Source organism: Danio aesculapii, chromosome 2 (assembly GCF_903798145.1).
Source record: "Danio aesculapii chromosome 2, fDanAes4.1, whole genome shotgun sequence".
NCBI lineage: Eukaryota > Metazoa > Chordata > Actinopteri > Cypriniformes > Danionidae > Danio > Danio aesculapii.
In genome coordinates, this window is record NC_079436.1 from 28264513 (window position 1) to 28283255 (window position 18743).

Genomic DNA, 18743 nt, shown 5'->3' on the forward strand with positions numbered 1-18743 from the left:
ATCTCACCAACACTCCTGCTATAATCAACACAGCTGTCTACACCACACAGCACATCTCTTATTTACACCATCAACACTCCTTACTGTGGCTTATTGAATTGGCAGTACATGAGAAGGTATGGGAAGCCGAAAAATATTGTGAATATAGTCATGGCTACAATGTGCACATTTTATGAAAGACACAAAGCAACTGAAGTCAAAAAATGTGCAATTTTTATTCTGCTAGTGCACATTGTTAGTCTTAAAATGAACAAATAATGCAAATGTACTGTATACACTGGACAGAAACTGTTTTGGTAACATTTAATCATATTCTGACCATTTGTTTCTGCTTTGGAAGGAACATCCATCTCTGATGACCTTAGTTTGATGGCTTGAGTGTAATATACTTAAATATATCTCCACACCTGTCTAAGCGTTAGTTTTCTGTGAGTGAAAGATGAATGAAAAGTGATTTTCAATATTCTGTTTTGGTTCGATATACATTACCTCACTGAAATAAAAACCTGCAGCAACTTCCAGTTCATGTGGACTTTAATATATAGTATGATACACATCTGCCATAGTGTGAATTATTCATGACCATTGTCACTCACGCATAGAGCTGAGATGACCCAAAACAAACTTAACAAATTGTGAATCATTGTAATGTTTTCTTTGAATGAGAGAACAATATTATTTTTACATAATTGTGAAGTAAATATTCTAGCCAACAAGAATGGTTACTCAAAAGTCTTGTTCAGACACACTCAGTGTGCTTTTTGGACCTTATTTCATTTTTTTCTCCAAAATCTACTATGCATAATATTTTTTTTCCCTAAAAAACGCAAACATGTACAAATTTCTTACATATTATTGTAGCACAGTTTGTGCTGAATACAAAAAAAATACATGTTGGCCAGTAATATGTAATAAGTAGCTTAAATAGGCACAAATGTCAGGGCACGTCAAAACATCTTAGGGGCCCCAAAATCACCCCAGACCCAAGAGGGTTAAATACACATTTGTCCAAATGGTAATATGTAAATAGATCAAGTGACAGTTCTAAACAAAACAGTTGCTGGAAAAAAAAAAGGATGCAGATGCAATAAAGTGTTATGAAGCGGACAGGAGACAGAGGTAAGGAAACGTTAGGGTGTTTATTGAATGACAACAAGGAGCACATGAAGGATAGCCAGGAGGATCAGGAATGATGTTGGGGTCTTTTCCTCCGTGGCTGGGTAACAGGAATACACGAGGATGGACAGCACACACCAGATACAGCTGACAGAGGATGACACAGACTTGGAAGGACTGGAAGACAGGACGATTCGGGAGGACCAGGAAGACTAGGAGGAATACAAAGAGAACAGGTAAGTAAATCGTTTGTTTAGCTGAGGATGACTACGCTGAGTGGTCGCTCAGTTGTCCGCTTTCGTCGAGACGAGCCCGGACAATGAGCGACTGGAGTGCTGTGCTTTTATCTGGTGCTCGTGAATGTGATGCAGCTGTGTGCTCATTAGAAGTCAGGTGATGGTGATCTTCGTGAGTGGGGGTCGTGAGAGCCTGACCAATCCATGACAGTACCCCCCTCCCCAGGGCCCGCTCCTGAGGGCCGACACCTCCGACGCCGTGGTGGTCTCCCTCTGCCTCTAGGCGCTGGGAACTCAGGGTGGCTCTCATGAAACTCCACCATGAGACTAGGATCGAGAATATCAGCTCTGGGAACCCATGTCCTTTCTTCGGGGCCGTACCCTTCCCAGTCCACCAGGTACTCCAACTGGCCACCACGACGTCGGGAACGCAAGATCTCCTTCACTGCGTAGACGGCTCCTTCTTCTAGGAGCAGTGGAGGAGGGGGTTCCTCTTCGTGGTCAGGCTCTGTGGAGGGAAGAACAGGATCGTGATAGGGTTTCAGGAGTGATACGTGGAATGTAGGGTGAATACGGTAGTGAGAGGGTAATTGTAGTTTGTAGGTGACGGGGTTAACCTGTTCCACGATGGTGAAGGGACCAACAAATCGGGGACTTAACTTGCGAGAGGGCAGTCGCATGCGTATGTCCCGGGTGGATAGCCACACCTTTTGTCCGGGTGTGTATCTGGGTTCTTCAGACCTTCTTCTATCGGCGGTTACCTTGCTTCGACGGACTGCCCTCTGCAGATGTTGATGAGCCTCGTCCCAGACTCTCTCGCTCTCCCGGAACCAGTGATCCACTGCGGGGACATCAGATGGTTCGCCATCCCAGGGAAAGAGCGGTGGTTGGAAGCCCAGGACGCACTGGAATGGCGTGAGTCCGGTGGAGGGTTGCCGCAGTGAATTTTGGGCATATTCTGCCCAGCCCAAATACTGGCTCCAGGAGCTCTGGTGACCACTGCAGAGGGTCCTCAGGAACCGTCCCACCTCCTGAATCTTCCTCTCTGTCTGCCCGTTGGTTTGGGGATGATATCCAGAAGAGAGGCTGACGGCCACACCTAGGAGCTTGAAGAAGGCTTTCCATAGACGTGAGATGAACTGTGGACCTCTGTCCGACACAATATCTTCTGGAATACCAAATGACCTGAAGACTTGATTAAAGATATTGTCGGCTGTTTCAAAGGCTGTGGGAAGACCTTTCAGAGGGATTAGTTTGACAAACTTTGAGAATCTATCTACTATGACTAGAATACAGGTATTACCTTCTGACGAAGGGAGATCAGTGATAAAGTCCACTCCTAGGTGTGACCAGGGACGGTTCGGAATCGGCAAGGGATGGAGCTTTCCAGCGGGTAGATGACGTGGGCTCTTGGATTGGGCACAGTCCTTACAGCCCTGAACATATTGCCTCACATCCCTTGCCATGTTTGGCCACCAGAATCGTTGGGATACTAGCGAGAGAGTATTGTTGATCCCTGGATGTCCAGTGCCTAGCGAGGTATGTAAGGAGTGGATCAGATCTACCCGGTGTTCAGGTGGTATGAACTGCCGATGAGGAGGGCATCCCGGCGGAGCAGGGGCTTCCGGAGTGGCAACGACTGGAGGAGCGTTCCAGGTGATCGGACAAATGGAGATGTGTTCGGGAAGAATCTTCGTTGGGAGTTCTTCATGATCGTGATGCTCGTGTAAACGAGAGAGAGCGTCTGCTCTTAGATTCTTGGGTCCTGGACGATAGGAAATGGAGAAATCAAAACGTGAGAAGAAAAGTGACCATCTGGCTTGACGTGGACATAGTCTCTTGGCCTCTTTGATATATTGGAGGTTTTTGTGATCTGTGATCACCTGGAACGGATGTTTGGCTCCCTCCAACCAGTGACGCCACTCCTCCAAGGCTAGCTTGATTGCTAGCAGCTCCCTGTCTCCTATGCTGTAATTCTGCTCCGCCGGGCTCAACTTCCGAGAGAAATAGGCACAGGGATGCAGTCGGGGCGGTGTATCATGATGTTGAGATAATACTGCCCCGACGCCGGTGGTGGATGCGTCCACTTCCACCACGAAAGGAAGATTTGGGTCAGGATGAGTCAGGAGTGGGGCCCTTGTGAACTCCTTCTTAAGAAGGCGGAAGGCTGCGGCTGCTTCTTTGGTCCACTCCAGTCCTTTGGGTTTACCCTTGAGGAGATTAGTGAGAGGTGATGTAATCCTGCTGTAGTCCTTGATAAACCGTCTATAAAAGTTAGCAAACCCAAGAAACCTCTGGAGCTCCTTAATGGAAGTGGGTTCTGACCAGGATAGAACAGCCTCAATTTTCTTCCCATCCATACGTATACCGGTTTGATCAATGATGTATCCCAAGAAATGAATCGACTTCTGGTGGAATGAGCATTTCTCCGCTTTGAGGTAGAGGTGATGTTCTCTCAATGTGTGTAGGACCTCCGCAACGTGTTGGCGATGTTCGGCCTCACTCCGGGAGTAAATGAGGATGTCATCTATGTACACTATTACAAAGTGGTGAAGAAACTCCCGGAGGACTTCATGAATGAAGTTTTGGAATACGGAGGGGGCGTTGACCAGACCGTAAGGCATGACCTCATATTCATAGTGGCCAGTAGGGGTCACGAATGCTGTCTTCCATTGGTCCCCCTCACGTATTCTTATCAGATTATACGCGCTGCGGAGGTCCAATTTAGTGAAGACTTTAGCTTCTCGGAGCTGTTCCAAAGCGGCTGGTACCAGAGGAAGGGGATATCGGTATTTTACTGTACCGTTATTTAGGACCCTGTAGTCGATGCATGGACGCAGCCCTCCGTCCTTCTTGGCCACAAAGAAGAAGCTTGAGGCGGCTGGTGATTTTGAGTGACGTATGTACCCCTGACTCAGAGCCTCCCTTATGTAATCTTCCATTGCCTGATTCTCTGGAAGCGAGAGCGGGTAGATCCTACCTCTTGGCAACTGGGCATCTGGAACTAGGTCGATCGCGCAGTCCCATGGCCGATGCGGCGGTAGCTGGGAAGCTCTCTTGGGGCAGAAGACATCATGAAAGGAGCTGTACTCCTTAGGAATGTGGATAGACTGCTTCTCAGGAGGGCTCTCGACCGATGTTGCAAACAAAGAAATGGGGTTCCGACCTTGAAGAGGGAGATTTGGAAAACAGGTAGGTGTACATCCAGATCCCCATTTCTTTATCTCTCCTGTGCCCCAAGAGATGATGGGATCGTGCTTCACCAGCCACGGGCGCCCTAGAATGATGTCCATATTTGCACCCTCCAGAACCAGAAATTGAATCCTCTCTTGATGTAACAGCCCCACTTGAAGAAGGATGTCTTCGCATTGTCGATGGATACGGGTCGAAGATCGAGTGCACTGGGTTATCGGTTGTATCTGGTATATATGCGAGGACGCCTCAGTACGGAGGTGGAGTTGACGACAGAGGGATTGGGAGATGAAGTTCCCTGCTGACCCGGAGTCGATGAGGGCTGTGACAAGGAGAGAAATAGAGGCAGTAGTTATTTGTACGGTGGTAGTAAGTGGTTTACATTGTTCAATATTCGTACTGAATACACTCACTGAAGTCCGAATGGGACGAAGGGGACACTCCATACGGGTGTGTCCACTGACACCGCAGTATAGACACAGACCCCGGGTCAGCCTCCTCTGTCGTTCCGCTGATGTCAGTCTTCCAGACTCTATTATCATGGGTTCTGGTTCTGGAGAGGCTGTTGACTCAGGCGATTGGAGGAGTGCAGACGAGGGGGTGATGGTGTCCTGTTGATAGGAACGGAGACGATCGGAACATCGGAGAGAATGTTGGATGAATCTCTCCAGACCCATTGTATCATCTAATGTGGCCAGCTGGATTCGGAGAGTGGGTTCCAAGCCGAGCCGGTACGTGGTCAACAACGATCTCTCATTCCATCCACTTGCAGCTGCTAGAGTGCGAAACCGGAGAGCATATTCCTGTGTAGATAGAGTACCTTGCTTTAGATGATACAGCTGCTCTCCAGCGGCTACTTCCCCATCAGAACGTCCAAACACCTCTTTGAAATACTCCGTGAAGGTAGTGATGGAATTCATGACCGGCCCGGCTTGGTTCCAGATCGTCTCAGCCCATTTAAGTGCAGGTCCAGAGAGTAGTGATACGATGTAGGCGATCTTTGACTTATCTGTGGGATATAGAGAAGGTTGCATTTCGAATATGAGGGAACATTGTAACAGAAAACCATTGCACTCCCCCGCTCCGCCTGAGTAGGGCGCTGGTCGGGCCATGGGACTGGAAGGAAGGGCCGAAGAAGAAACTGTGGAGGCGGAAGTGCTCGGTGCTGGTGGTGCGTTGGAAAGTGGAGCTGGTGGCTGTAGAATCCGCTTCAACTGGTCCACCAGCTCTTGAAAGTGATCGAGGGTGCTCATGTTGTCGTCGTTATGGGTCCGGGCTTCTGTTATGAAGCGGACAGGAGACAGAGGTAAGGAAACGTTAGGGTGTTTATTGAATGACAACAAGGAGCACATGAAGGATAGCCAGGAGGATCAGGAATGATGTTGGGGTCTTTTCCTCCGTGGCTGGGTAACAGGAATACACGAGGATGGACAGCACACACCAGATACAGCTGACAGAGGATGACACAGACTTGGAAGGACTGGAAGACAGGACGATTCGGGAGGACCAGGAAGACTAGGAGGAATACAAAGAGAACAGGTAAGTAAATCGTTTGTTTAGCTGAGGATGACTACGCTGAGTGGTCGCTCAGTTGTCCGCTTTCGTCGAGACGAGCCCGGACAATGAGCGACTGGAGTGCTGTGCTTTTATCTGGTGCTCGTGAATGTGATGCAGCTGTGTGCTCATTAGAAGTCAGGTGATGGTGATCTTCGTGAGTGGGGGTCGTGAGAGCCTGACCAATCCATGACATAAAGCAGTGATCCACTTTAGGATCTGCACTGAGATATGGTGAATAGATCAGAAAAGTTGAGATATTATAGAATATAACACAAATACACAATTATAACATATCACTAACTAATCAGGAGCTATAATAAGGAATACCCGTTTTAATATGATTGAGCATTATGATTAAGAAAAAATAGCATTTTGATTAAAACAAAAAAATCTAATATGTAGAGTGCAGTTGTTTGATGTAAAATGCATTATATTGGGGCAAAAATTTCTTGTATGAGTTTTTGCCTCATGCCTGTATTACATTATAGTAATAAGATCACAGCAAATATCACACAACAGATGTTTTTGCCGCAAATACTGTAGCATGAGAGCAAATTTCATATTAGTTCTATTTAGATTCAATAAATAAGCAACTAATTCTGTTATCATTTATGCTTAATACTGTCTGTTCTATTCTATTGTATGTATGTACAATAAACAGTATGTCTGATAATATTTTTACTTCTGGAGAAAGTCTTATTTGTTTTATTTCGGCTAGAATAAAATAAGTTTTTATTTTTTTAAAACCATTTTTTGGTCAAAATCATTATCCCTTTAAGCTATATATATTTTTTTATAGTCTACAGAACAAGCCATCATTATACAATAACTTGCCTAATTACCCTAACCTGCCTTATTAACCTATTTAACCTAGTTAAGCCTTTAAATGTCACTTTAGGCTGTATAGGAGTGTCTTGAAAAATATCTAGTAAAATATGATTTACTGTCATAATAGCAAAGATAAAACAAATCAGTTTTTAGAAATCAGTTATTAAAACTATTATGTTTAGAAATGTGTTGGAAAAATCTTCTCTCTGTAAAGCAGAAATTGGGGTAAAAAATAAACAGGAGAGCTAATAATTCAGGGGGTTTAATAATTCTGACATCAACTGTATGTATTTATGTACAGTATGTATTTTTGCCAGTTTTGCTAGCAAAAATAATACCTACATTATAAGTAAGCAAGAGTGAATGGGTGCTTCCCAGTGCTGGGTTGCAGCTGGAAGGGCATCCGCTGCAAAAAACATATGCTGGATAAGTTGGTGGTTCATTCCACTGTGGCGACCCCTGATTAATAAAGAGACTAAGCCGTAAAGAAAATGAATATATCATAATCAATGTCAGTTTCTGTTTCCATTTTCAGTCTACATGTACTTTTGAGTGTGTGTAATAAATAAATACAAAGACAAATAGAATAGAATAGAATAGAATAGAATAGAATAGAATAGAATAGAATAGAATAGAATAGAATAGAATAGAATTATTTTCAGTTTGACAATCTTTATGATTACTATTTTTTACAAGGCAAAACTCTGACTCCAACTACTCGTATTAAGTGTGGAGCCCATCTAACATAACTGTCCAATCATTTCCATGCTGCAACCTCCCTTCCGTTTCCTTTAAATGTTATGGTTTAAGCACAGAAATCTCCAACCACAGCATTTTCATGCATCCCCCCTCTCAATGTGATTTCTGTTCACCGAGATCCTGCATAGAAATACCAGTTTCTATGAAAAGAGTTCTAAAGCTTCATTAAAACTTTTCCAAAGCAAACGCCCATCTCCAGTCCTCCCATGGGACGCAGGAAGCCCCAGATCTCTGAGCCTGTGCACCTCATTAAAGGCTGTGACATCTCAAAAACTTTTTAAACAACTGTATAATGTCTTATTTTACGACATCAACATCTGAATTTTTATTTAACAAGGAAAAAAACGTGGGCTTGGAAAAGGAGCCTTATATGAGGCATAACCAATTTCATTTAATTTATTTCTTTTAACCGTTTTAATCTTCCTTTGATTGGGCTTAATCAGCACCTGCAGGAATGCACTCTTTCCTCCTGGGGTTAATTTAGCCCTAGGAGCTCGGCACAGCAATTTTCCAAATGCCATTGCAAACATAATTTATATTTTAAAACTTGAAACAATTAAATATAGATGTCCTTAAACCTGTGGCATGGAGATAAAATTGACTCGAGCTTACAAAATGACACTCCTTTCACTACTTTTGTGATAGGAGTATGATACAATGATTACTCCATAACCTACATTTGCACTTCTGTTCCTTCTTGTAGATATGTAAGACGGCCTGCAGATATGAGTCAACAGAGATATTTAACCATACAAACACACACGCACGCATTCAAAGTGTTTAAAATGACTAGCGCATTTTGATGAATCATATCTGCATTTTGTTGCTTCCCTCGAGAGCCCTTATGTCCAAGCGGCTGTTTAAATACTCACACTTACGGCCTTTTTGCTTTACAACTTTGCGTATTTGCTGTATTTGGTTTAAATATTGATGCAAAAAGTGAGATATATTTATAATAGGACAAAATAGGAGATAAAAGGACACAAAATAATAGGACACAACCAATGGGAAACAATTTGTTGTTAACTATATCTAATTAAATTCATTTATTTACCAAGTACTACTTGACATTTCAGAATTTCTGACTATTAGAGCTTGTGAATGAATACAGTTAGCCTGAAATACCTCTCTGAGATGGAATTAAAGATTTGGATTTACTGTCTAAAAGTGTCCCAGTAATGAACAATACATACATACATACATACATATAGAAAAAATCAGATGCAAACCGCAAAATCAATTGATACTGTACATTTGTTTTCACTTTACAGTCATAATACAGAATATATTTTTATATATAATATATATATTTTATATATAATATTTTATAATACAAAAATATTTTTATATACTGTAGATGACAATGTTGTCAGTATTATACGGACTATGTAATACATACTATAAAAAGTTCACAGTTTAAAGCTAAAACACAATGCTATGTAAATCCTGTCCTAACTGCAGATGGTTCCAGATAGCAGGTAAGACAAAAACAGAAGCTAAAAAAAAAAATACACGAGTAAATAGCAGGGTAAGAATGTGGTAAAATCTGAAACATGGTAAAAATCAAGCGAGGGATTTTCTTTTTCTGGATTGCTTTTAAAAACTGTTAGTTGAAATTAGGGAAGTGGGTGGACAGGTCAATCTGTGCTTTTGAAAATACTATTGGTTGGGTTTAGGGAAGGAGGATGGTGGGTCAGTTAATCGATCAGTCAGTCAGTCATTCAATCAGTCAGTTAACAGTGGCCTCTGGTGGATTTACGTGACAACTGCAGGTGCGAATGGCACTCACGAGAAAAATTTAGGATCGCAAAAAACATACAAAGCAGCCTCTGGTGGATTTGCTAAAACAAAAACTGCAAAAAAAAAAAAAACGAAGCTCATGGGAGGTATTTGCCGCTCTCCAGAAATGTATATAGCGGTAAGTTTTCGGAATGAGTCTGAGTTGCAGATACTGATAAGATTAGGTCCAATCGAGATCTGTGCATGCCGTTTAGAAATTTTGTCCGACTTGACACTGCACCAATGCCACGTGACTGTCACATGTGGCATCAGAGTATTGTAACAGCACTCTGAGATCAGACAGCAGATTAAGCCAATGAAGCATCTGAAGAGCGACTGCAGGAGCTGCAATGTCGACACCAGTATTACACGATTGGCTTTATTCACGGCATGACAACAACCCCGTGTGTTTTGGGTTTATTATTGGACAACTTCAGTCTCACAAATTTCCAAACAAACAATGAACTTTTTATGGCATTTCTGTCTTGTACATATCATGCTTATCAAAAGACTCCAGATATGTTAAGGCAGTTATAATTGTTAAATAAAATGTTGGCTTGATTATATGCAGAGGTTTATTTTTGACCTGTTTTCATACAGATCATATTCTGTATTCAGCACCATAAACAATTTAAATTATATATTTTTAGTGAATAACCAAATATCAACTCAAATAAGTCTGACAGTTTTATTTGTACTGCAACTCTTTTCTTGTTAAATAAATAAACAATCACACCACATGATCTGTCATGACTGCAGCAAACTATGAGCCACGAAGTGGTCGACCTGACGGGCCCATTCTCAACTCCACCTCTAATCTATAGCTAGCAATAAACTAATCTAGTTTATTGCTAGCTATAGCCATGATTCATGTCGAACGCACCTATTGTCTCAGTATTTGAGCTTTGGTCACATGGTTAAAGAAGAGACAAAATTGGTTTGTTAACTTTGCTCTCTCTCTTTTCCTACTCTGGAGTCTATCTTCTCTGGTTCTACTGCTATCAGGCTCTCTTTGGGTCCTAATCTCTGTTCTTTGTCTCTCTCTATATCTCCCTCCCCCTGTCTCTCCTTCTCTCTCAAGTAACTTTATTTTACATTTAAATTAGGTACAAATAATTTCATGTTTTTATCATTTCATATTTTACAATTTTTTATAGTTATTTTGTAACTAATTCAGTTGTAACCATAGAGAATTATTGTCATTAAATCAGAAGTATTCTGTGATTTACTTTTGATTTAACATTAACACTTAACTGCTCCAAATTCCTTTGACTGCCTGCTCTACCAAATTGTTGACCATATTTTGACTGTTTTAAATAATGACTGTTAAAGATTTAAATAATGGTTTACACACACAGCATTGTTGGTTTATAAAAAAATAAAATAAAACAAATATAATCCTGTTGCACTACACTTGAATGTGTTAAATAAGAATCTGAAATATTTAATGGCATACTTAAAAAAATAAAGATGATTTAGTATTCAAAAATAATTGTTTGTTTTTAAAATAAATTTATCTCACACTTCATATTTTTTTCTCATTTATCATAGTATATGTATTAATTCCGGTTTTAAAATAAACCGACATATCAACCATTTAACATACCGATATATCAACCATTTAGTAGAGGTTGATATTTTAGAAATTATACGAAGTGTTGAAAAGAAATGCATTGAGTGTGTTAACTAGCGACATTAGGACTTAAGAAATGCAATCAAATTTTTTTTTTCTTGGTGGGGCAGTTAAAGGGCAAAACAATCCAATCACATAATAGCAACACTCTCCCACACTTTTAGCAACTCTAACTACACTTATTTCCGTTTTTGGTATAATACATCGCGGAAGGATGGTTTGACTAGGAATATACAGTTTTACACATACACACTCATTCACACACAGGGGTGTAGTGGACATTTTAAAAGTGGGGGGGGGCAGCTGTATGAAATCCAAAGGTTTACATTTTTAATCACCTGATTCTAAATGGTCTGTCTCTAAAAGTGCGGGGGACGTATCCCTCCGTCCCCCCCCCCGGTTGCTACGCCCCTGTTCACACACATACACTGTATGGACAATTTACACAATTTACCTATATCACATGTCACATTGGACTTGAGGGGGAAACCGGAGCACCCAGAGGAAACTCACACAACACAGGCAGAACATGCAAACTCCACACAGAAATGCCAACTGACCCAGAAGAGGCTCGAACCAGCTATCTTTTTGCTGTGAGGCGATTGTGTTACGTACCGAGCCACTGTGATGCCCACGTAATGCATTACTTACCATAAAAAAATAACAAAGTAACGCAACTAGTTACTATTTTAGGGATTAACTCAATATTGTAATGCTTTACTTTCAAAAGTAACTTTCCCCAACACTGCTTACAAAGCCACGCTAACAGAGACATTTAACCATGCAAACACACTCAAAGTGCTCCAAATGACCATGACACCTCTCACTTTCTAATAAGGGACACATTCAGCACTACAGAGGGGGTGGTTATAGTAAAAAAAAGCGTACACTCAACTCAAACTAACGGCCTACACATTGGACACGCGAGTTGCTTGATTCAACTAGGGTCACTGCTTTATTTGAAGTGAACATATTGACTTGAACCCGGTTTACCCTGATGGAGCAGCAAAGATCGCAGTGGGAAAAAAGACAGACTTTATTTCCAGCAACAGACCATTTCAAGTACTTCTTCTATTCACGTTCTGAAAACTTTGCATCAGAGAAAAAAAAAAAAAAGAATAAAAAAATTTCAATATATCCCGGGCTCTGGAAACCCTTGAGTACGCAGGGTGCTGCAGGGACATTTCAGAGCGAAGCTTGACAGTGATTCAACCTCCATTTCGTCTTGTCCCACTTCTCCAATCTCTTCCTGTGTAGGATGAATTGATTCTGAGGCCAGGCCTGCTGACAGTAGAAGGTCAGGGAAAGAAGAAAGAAAGAAAGCAAGCGTGTGCAGGCCTGGAGGATTTCGGGCAGCTGACTGCGACAGCTCATTAAGTCTCATCCAGCCTTTAGCCTCCTGCTTATGAGGAGAGCGGCTGACCCTACAACCGCCTAGACCTGCTGCTGGAGGAAACGAAACATCTCTGTGTTGTTCAAACAGCGGTAGGAAGAGAAAATAATGAATGCGCTTTAGACACAGTGCTGAACCGCTGCTGCGCCGGTCAGTTTGGTGGGTGTGTAATTATTTGATAGACTGGGCCAGCATCGACTAACAAGGTCCATATTACATCGTGGTGATGTTTAAATTGACACAGCATCTACCAAAAAAAAAAACTACATAAATCCGCCATCCGTATTCATACAGCACTTAATTCAAAATCTGCTCAGGCAAAAGCATTTCGTCTTGTTTTCTGTCTTGGAGGATAAACTTAAGAGCGATGACAGTTAAGCGCTGTCACAACTCATGTTTTTACAGTCTCTCCTCGGCACATCTATCAAATAATGCAGTGGCGCCGCAGTGCTACAGCGATGCAGGAGACAAGCGAACAGTGTGCCAGAGCAAATGAATGTCACTCACTGCTGTACATAAACTGCCCAAGGAAAGCAAAATCCATCAGCATAACGAAATCACAGTCCCCATGGTCTCTAACTGCAGAGTTTGAGTTAGTAGCCAAAAAATGACCTTTCGCAGAGCCCTATAAAGTTTACCTAGTCACCCGCGGCGCGTCACGTGCCCTGATGAGGGTCATATAAATGCATGATGAATTTCTGGCTTTAGCCCAGAGCTGCCAGTTGACGTGACGCTCATGTCGACCTTGTGCGATCCCACATGTAAGCAATCTGCAGAGTATTTTCAGCAGCGATTTGCAAATTCGCATGAGCGCTTGACCTTTTCGCATAGGCCGAGTGTAACGGTAACTATATGTGACTGCATTCCCTTCATTAATACAGCTTAATTAAGTCTGCCAGCTGCATAAAAGCGAATTAACATATCAGCGGGCTTGTTAAGTTTTCCCTCGGCTGAGTAGGTTGCTTAACACAATCGTATATATTTGCGAAGCAGATTGATTGTGCTATTAAAATTAATATTTACGATAATAACGGCTCATTTTACTAAGTAATTAAACAGAAATCACTACTATGATTTACTGGAGCAATTCAGAAAGGGGGGTTCCATTACATGCCCCGTACTGCATCAGTGTCGGTGCGCGATGATTTACTTAAGGTTGTGTTTGAAATCTCAGAGGAAGGTGAAGGTTTGTCAGGTTATACTAATCATGTTCTATCAGAGTGAGTCACGACTGTTGTACATAACACATCTCATATATTGAAAATAAGTAATAGTTGGGCATTGATACCTAATACAGACTGAAACAAAACAAATCTACAATGAATATGAAATAAATAGTTCACTTAGTAATGGAAATTCTACATACAATGAATAACTTTGTTCAGGGACATGCAAACAGTTTAGTCCCTGATATTCTTCAAAATAATTACCAAGTATTTTACAGAGATTAAAATCTATACTTACAAGAATGAGTAAATCAATTTTCAATTTTCAAAATGAGTTGTTTGCTCAAGACAAGATGATTGATAAATAAGTCAGCGATGATTTCTAAAATAAAAGTAAATAGCTACTGGTACATTTACAGAAAACAAATGAACAAATAAAAATATAAATAAATAAATAAATAAATAAATAAATAAATAAAAATAATAATAAATAAACAAACAAATAAATAAATAAATAAATAAATAAATAAATGAATGAATGAATGAATGAATGAATGAATGAATGAATGAATGAATGAATAAAATTAATTTAGAAACATGCCACTTTATTGTTATTTTATGTTCGAAAATGCTCTAAAATTACAATTTCTAAATTATTTTATTTATTTATTTTATTTATTTATATTTGGAAGAAGTAGCTTTTGGGAAAAATAATACTATAAAAATGTTACTCAACGCCATAATTTCATATATAGCTTTAACTATAATTATTTATTTATGTTTTTGGATTAACTATTCCAATAAAGTTGTGACAGAGCAGCACAAAAATATCAGCTAACAATCCAAATAAAAGGTGACAAATAATAATGTGCCAGTGTCAGATTTTGGGCTTTATGTTAACTTTGTATGTTTGAGCAATTACATGTTTTACATGTTTAAAATAAGAACACATATCAGTATTTATTGAATAAATGTTCATCAAATTATTAGGATAATTTTGAAATTATGAATGGATAAAGCATTGAAATTCTGACTCATTTGTTGCAGTCTGCTCTCTGTACTGTTAGTGTGTTTTGGCGAGGCTTATTGTCTGTTGCTCATGGGGCTTCACTGACTGCTGCAGAGCCACAACAACATGAACATGGTACTTCAGTCCTGAATGGTTCCCACGGTAGGAAAATCCCTTATTATAGGATTTACATACAGGTCAGTACAGTAGTGCTGTATAATTGTTTTAATGTGTCATTTCATTATGTGGTTAACTGGACTGGATAATACACTGCCTTATCGCAGTGCCATGAGTGTGACATTGAGTTCATAAGAGTTCTGTCTTTATTTCTTCCCTGCATATTGGCATTCACCATTAACCCCATAAAAGTCAAAGGAAAACAAGCACTAGATTAATATATAATTTATATACAAACAAAACTGCAATGTGCATCATAGAGAGATGTCTCCTTTTGATTGATTATAATATAAAAATCTGTGTTACCATGTGATAGAACAAATGCAGCACTTTGCAATACAAAGAACTTGTATTACATACTACTGCCATTTTCACTCCCTGGCCACTTTGTTAGGTACACCTGTCCAACTGCTCATTAACGCAAATTTCTAATTAGCCAATCACATGGCAGCAACTCAATGCATTTAGGCATGTAGACATGGTCAATATGATTTGCTGCAATTCAAACTGAGCATCAGAATGGGGATGAAAGGTGTTTTAAGTGACTTTGAATGTGGGTACAATGAGGGTACAATTCGCACAGGCTCACCAAAATTGGACAATAGAAGATTGGAAAAACATTGCCTGCTCTGATGATTTCTGCTGCGACATTCGGATGGTAGGGTCAGGATTTGGCATCATCAACATAAAAGCATGGATCCATCCTGCCTTGTATTAATGGTTCAGGCTGGTGGTAGTGGTGGTGTAATGGTGTGGAGGATATTTTCTTGGCACACCTTGGGCCCATTAGTACTAACTGAGCATCGTGTCAATGTCACAGCCTACCTGAGTATTGTCGTTGACTATGTCCATCCCTTTATGACCACAGTTTACCCATCTTCTGATGGCTACTTCCAGCAGGTTAACACACCATGTCATAAAGCACAAATCATCTCAGACTGGTTTCTTAAACACTAAGAAAGGTGGTCCAACCCAGTACTATTAAAGTGTACCTAATAAAGTGGCCAGTGAGTGTATATCAAATGTCATTTACTGAACATGATAGCTAAATATGGGGCAGCACAGTGGCGCAGTGGGTAGCACAATCACTTCACAGCAAGATGGTCGCTGGTTTGAGCCTTGGCTGGGTCAGTGGGCATTTCTGTGTGGAGTTTGCATGTTCTCCCTGTGTTGGCGTGGATTTCCTGTGGGTGCTCCGGTTTCCCCCACAAGTCCAAAAACATGTGGTATAGGTGAATTGGGTAAGCTGAAATGTCTGTAGTGTATGTGTGTGAATGAGTGTGTATGGATGTTTCCCAGTGATGGGTTGCAGTTGGAAGGGCATCCGTTGCATAAAACATGTGCTGGATAAGTTGGCGGTTTATTGTGGCGACACCTGATTGATGATGGACTAAGCGAAAAGAAAATGAATGAATAGCTAAATACATAAAGCTGTACATAAAACATTGCAGTCAAATTTATTTGCTTTGGTGCAAATAACAGATGAATATGACCAAATATTTCCTTTAAATATAACCTTGATGAATTATGTTACACATTTTACCACTATATTGATAACCACCTTGCTCCAGAATAAGTGTCCGTCAAAAGGGTGCTCTCGGTGGGGAATGAGAAATCTAACAGCCAATGATGCACTCCAAAGTCCCACCTCCCAAATCATTGAAGTACAAATACCTTCCTTATAAACAAAACAAATATTTGATTAAATATGCTTGCCTAAAAAAGTTTCAAATATACATCATGTGGCCCAGCAGCCGCTGTATTTTTTTCAAATTTTGGTGAGTTATATTCCATATACAATACTTAATATAATTGGAAATAACATACAGTGCATTAATTAATAACAATGCAAAAATTGAGTTTCACTTAGCGAGAAAATGCTTTTATCCTTCTGAAATGACATTTGTTAGAGGTTTCGAATACTCTTGTGCTTTCTGATATGTTTTTTGTCCCCCATTGCTGAAATACTCAAAGAATGAGACCAATATGCTGTTCTTCACCTGCTGCCTTTTGTCGCTGGATAGCCACGTGTATTTGGCTTGCTCATGTTGAACGGCTTCCACTAAAACGAATCCCACCCATTTTTTCAGAAGCTTCTGTATTAGATATAGACATGTGTTGCTCCTGCTGTGGGCGCGAAAGGAATCTATCAAAGGAATAAATTGAAATCTGTCAAGCTTGAAATCAGTCTAGTGGTGGTTGAGTTGTAGGAGCGTTTTGGAGAAAGAACTGATTAAATACAGCCACAGAGCTCTTTAAAACAGGTTGCCTATGAAGGGCCTGTGTGAGGTTAGCTTGGCTAGCTCTGCCTTTAAATGTCTGCCTTGTATGTTACTTTTCCATTGTAGTGCATCGGATGGACCAATTCGCTTACAAAACTTTCACAAGACAACTTTTTTTCTCCAAGGTGCTCAGGTGGGGAAGCAGCCAGTGGAAGTGATTTATCATCATTGTTCCTAATCGATCCCTGAGGCGGCCACATCTCCTGATGAATAATCTGAATAATCTAATCAGGTGTGTTGAATGTCAAGTGATCTGAATGGCTGAATCAGCAGCTCGAAAATCGTAGCTGTTCCCTTAATTGTCCTTTGATTCATGGTGGGAAGAAGAAAGGTTTAAACCCAACGAAAGCTTTGTAACTTATTTTTCATAAAAACAGCATCTAAACTGAATACTCTTTCATTTTCCTTTGGCTTAGTCCTTTATTTATCAGGGGTTGCCACAGCGGAATGAACCACCAACTATTCCAGAATATGTTTTACTAAATACTGAAGCATTTACTGAAGCAATTTTTCTGTGGCCGATGGGATTGAAAAGAGGGGTAGGGCATTGGGGAGGGGTTGGGAGGTGTACGTAGATTGCTAGGTGACCTTTATCCGTTTTCTCAGAGAATGACAAGCTGACAAAACATTGCTGCAATTCTGATACAAGTTTTACTTATGGAGAAAATTAAAAAGTGCCGCTGTGTTTGACTGAGATAATTACTCTACTGAAATGTGTATATTCCATACAAAGTATGAAGCTGATCGGTCAGTTTTTGTCATGTGACTCGTGGTGCGTTTGCAGCATTCTGAAAACTTGAGTTGTTTTCAACTGGGTCCAGGAGCGCGATATGCTCAAGCGAGCCACGTGCCTCCATTGGAAATAATGAACTTGCGCATGAAAAATACATGATATGTTAACGGCCGCCGTCATTTGCGATCTCCAACAGTTGATCTTCTTGCACAGACATGCTAAATTCATCTCATTTGTTGACAAACAGGTTGCAAATCCATTCCTTGGCAGTTTGTGGGTCCTTCACTGGGCCTTTTTCTCTTTGCAAAGAAACTTGCCAAAGACATCTGTTTCTTTCTCATTTTGCTAGCTTGTGAGTTACATTTTGATGTTCAAGTGACCGAGATGTAACCGAGAGAATATGGTAGTTTTCAAAATGAAAGATTTTTCAAAGTAAAAGATCTGTCAGACACACATAAACAAAAAATAAAACAGAAATAACCAATGATTTATTGAGCGGACCGGTAGGGTACCCAATCAATGGTTGAGGACCACTGATTTACAGTATTCTTATTACACTATATTCTAAAATGTTAACTTTTTTTTTTCAATGGCTACACTTAGTTTTTATCGTTTAAAAGTCAAAACACATTTTTACAAAAATTCTCACAATGTCCCAAAAAGACTTGTTCATGCCTTGTGTTCTCTCTTAACCCCCTTTTTATTGAGAGATTTTATTGTCAGATGGCCCATGCTGTTATGATTTGTCTTCCGCTTGAAGTGTATTGTCAAAAACGTCTCATTGCTTTATCTGAGGGGCTGTCTACACAGCATAGTTTTTAACTAAAAATTGAAAACCTGAATGCATTTTGTCTGTCTTTTTTACACCAAAATGGTGTTTTGG

General features: G+C 40.5%; 1 pseudogene; it reads right to left on the reverse strand.

The window, feature by feature from the left end:
- Window positions 1-12229: 12229 nt before the first annotated feature.
- The window catches only part of LOC130234834 (uncharacterized), a 55889-nt pseudogene continuing 49375 nt past the window's right edge, over window positions 12230-18743 (reverse strand).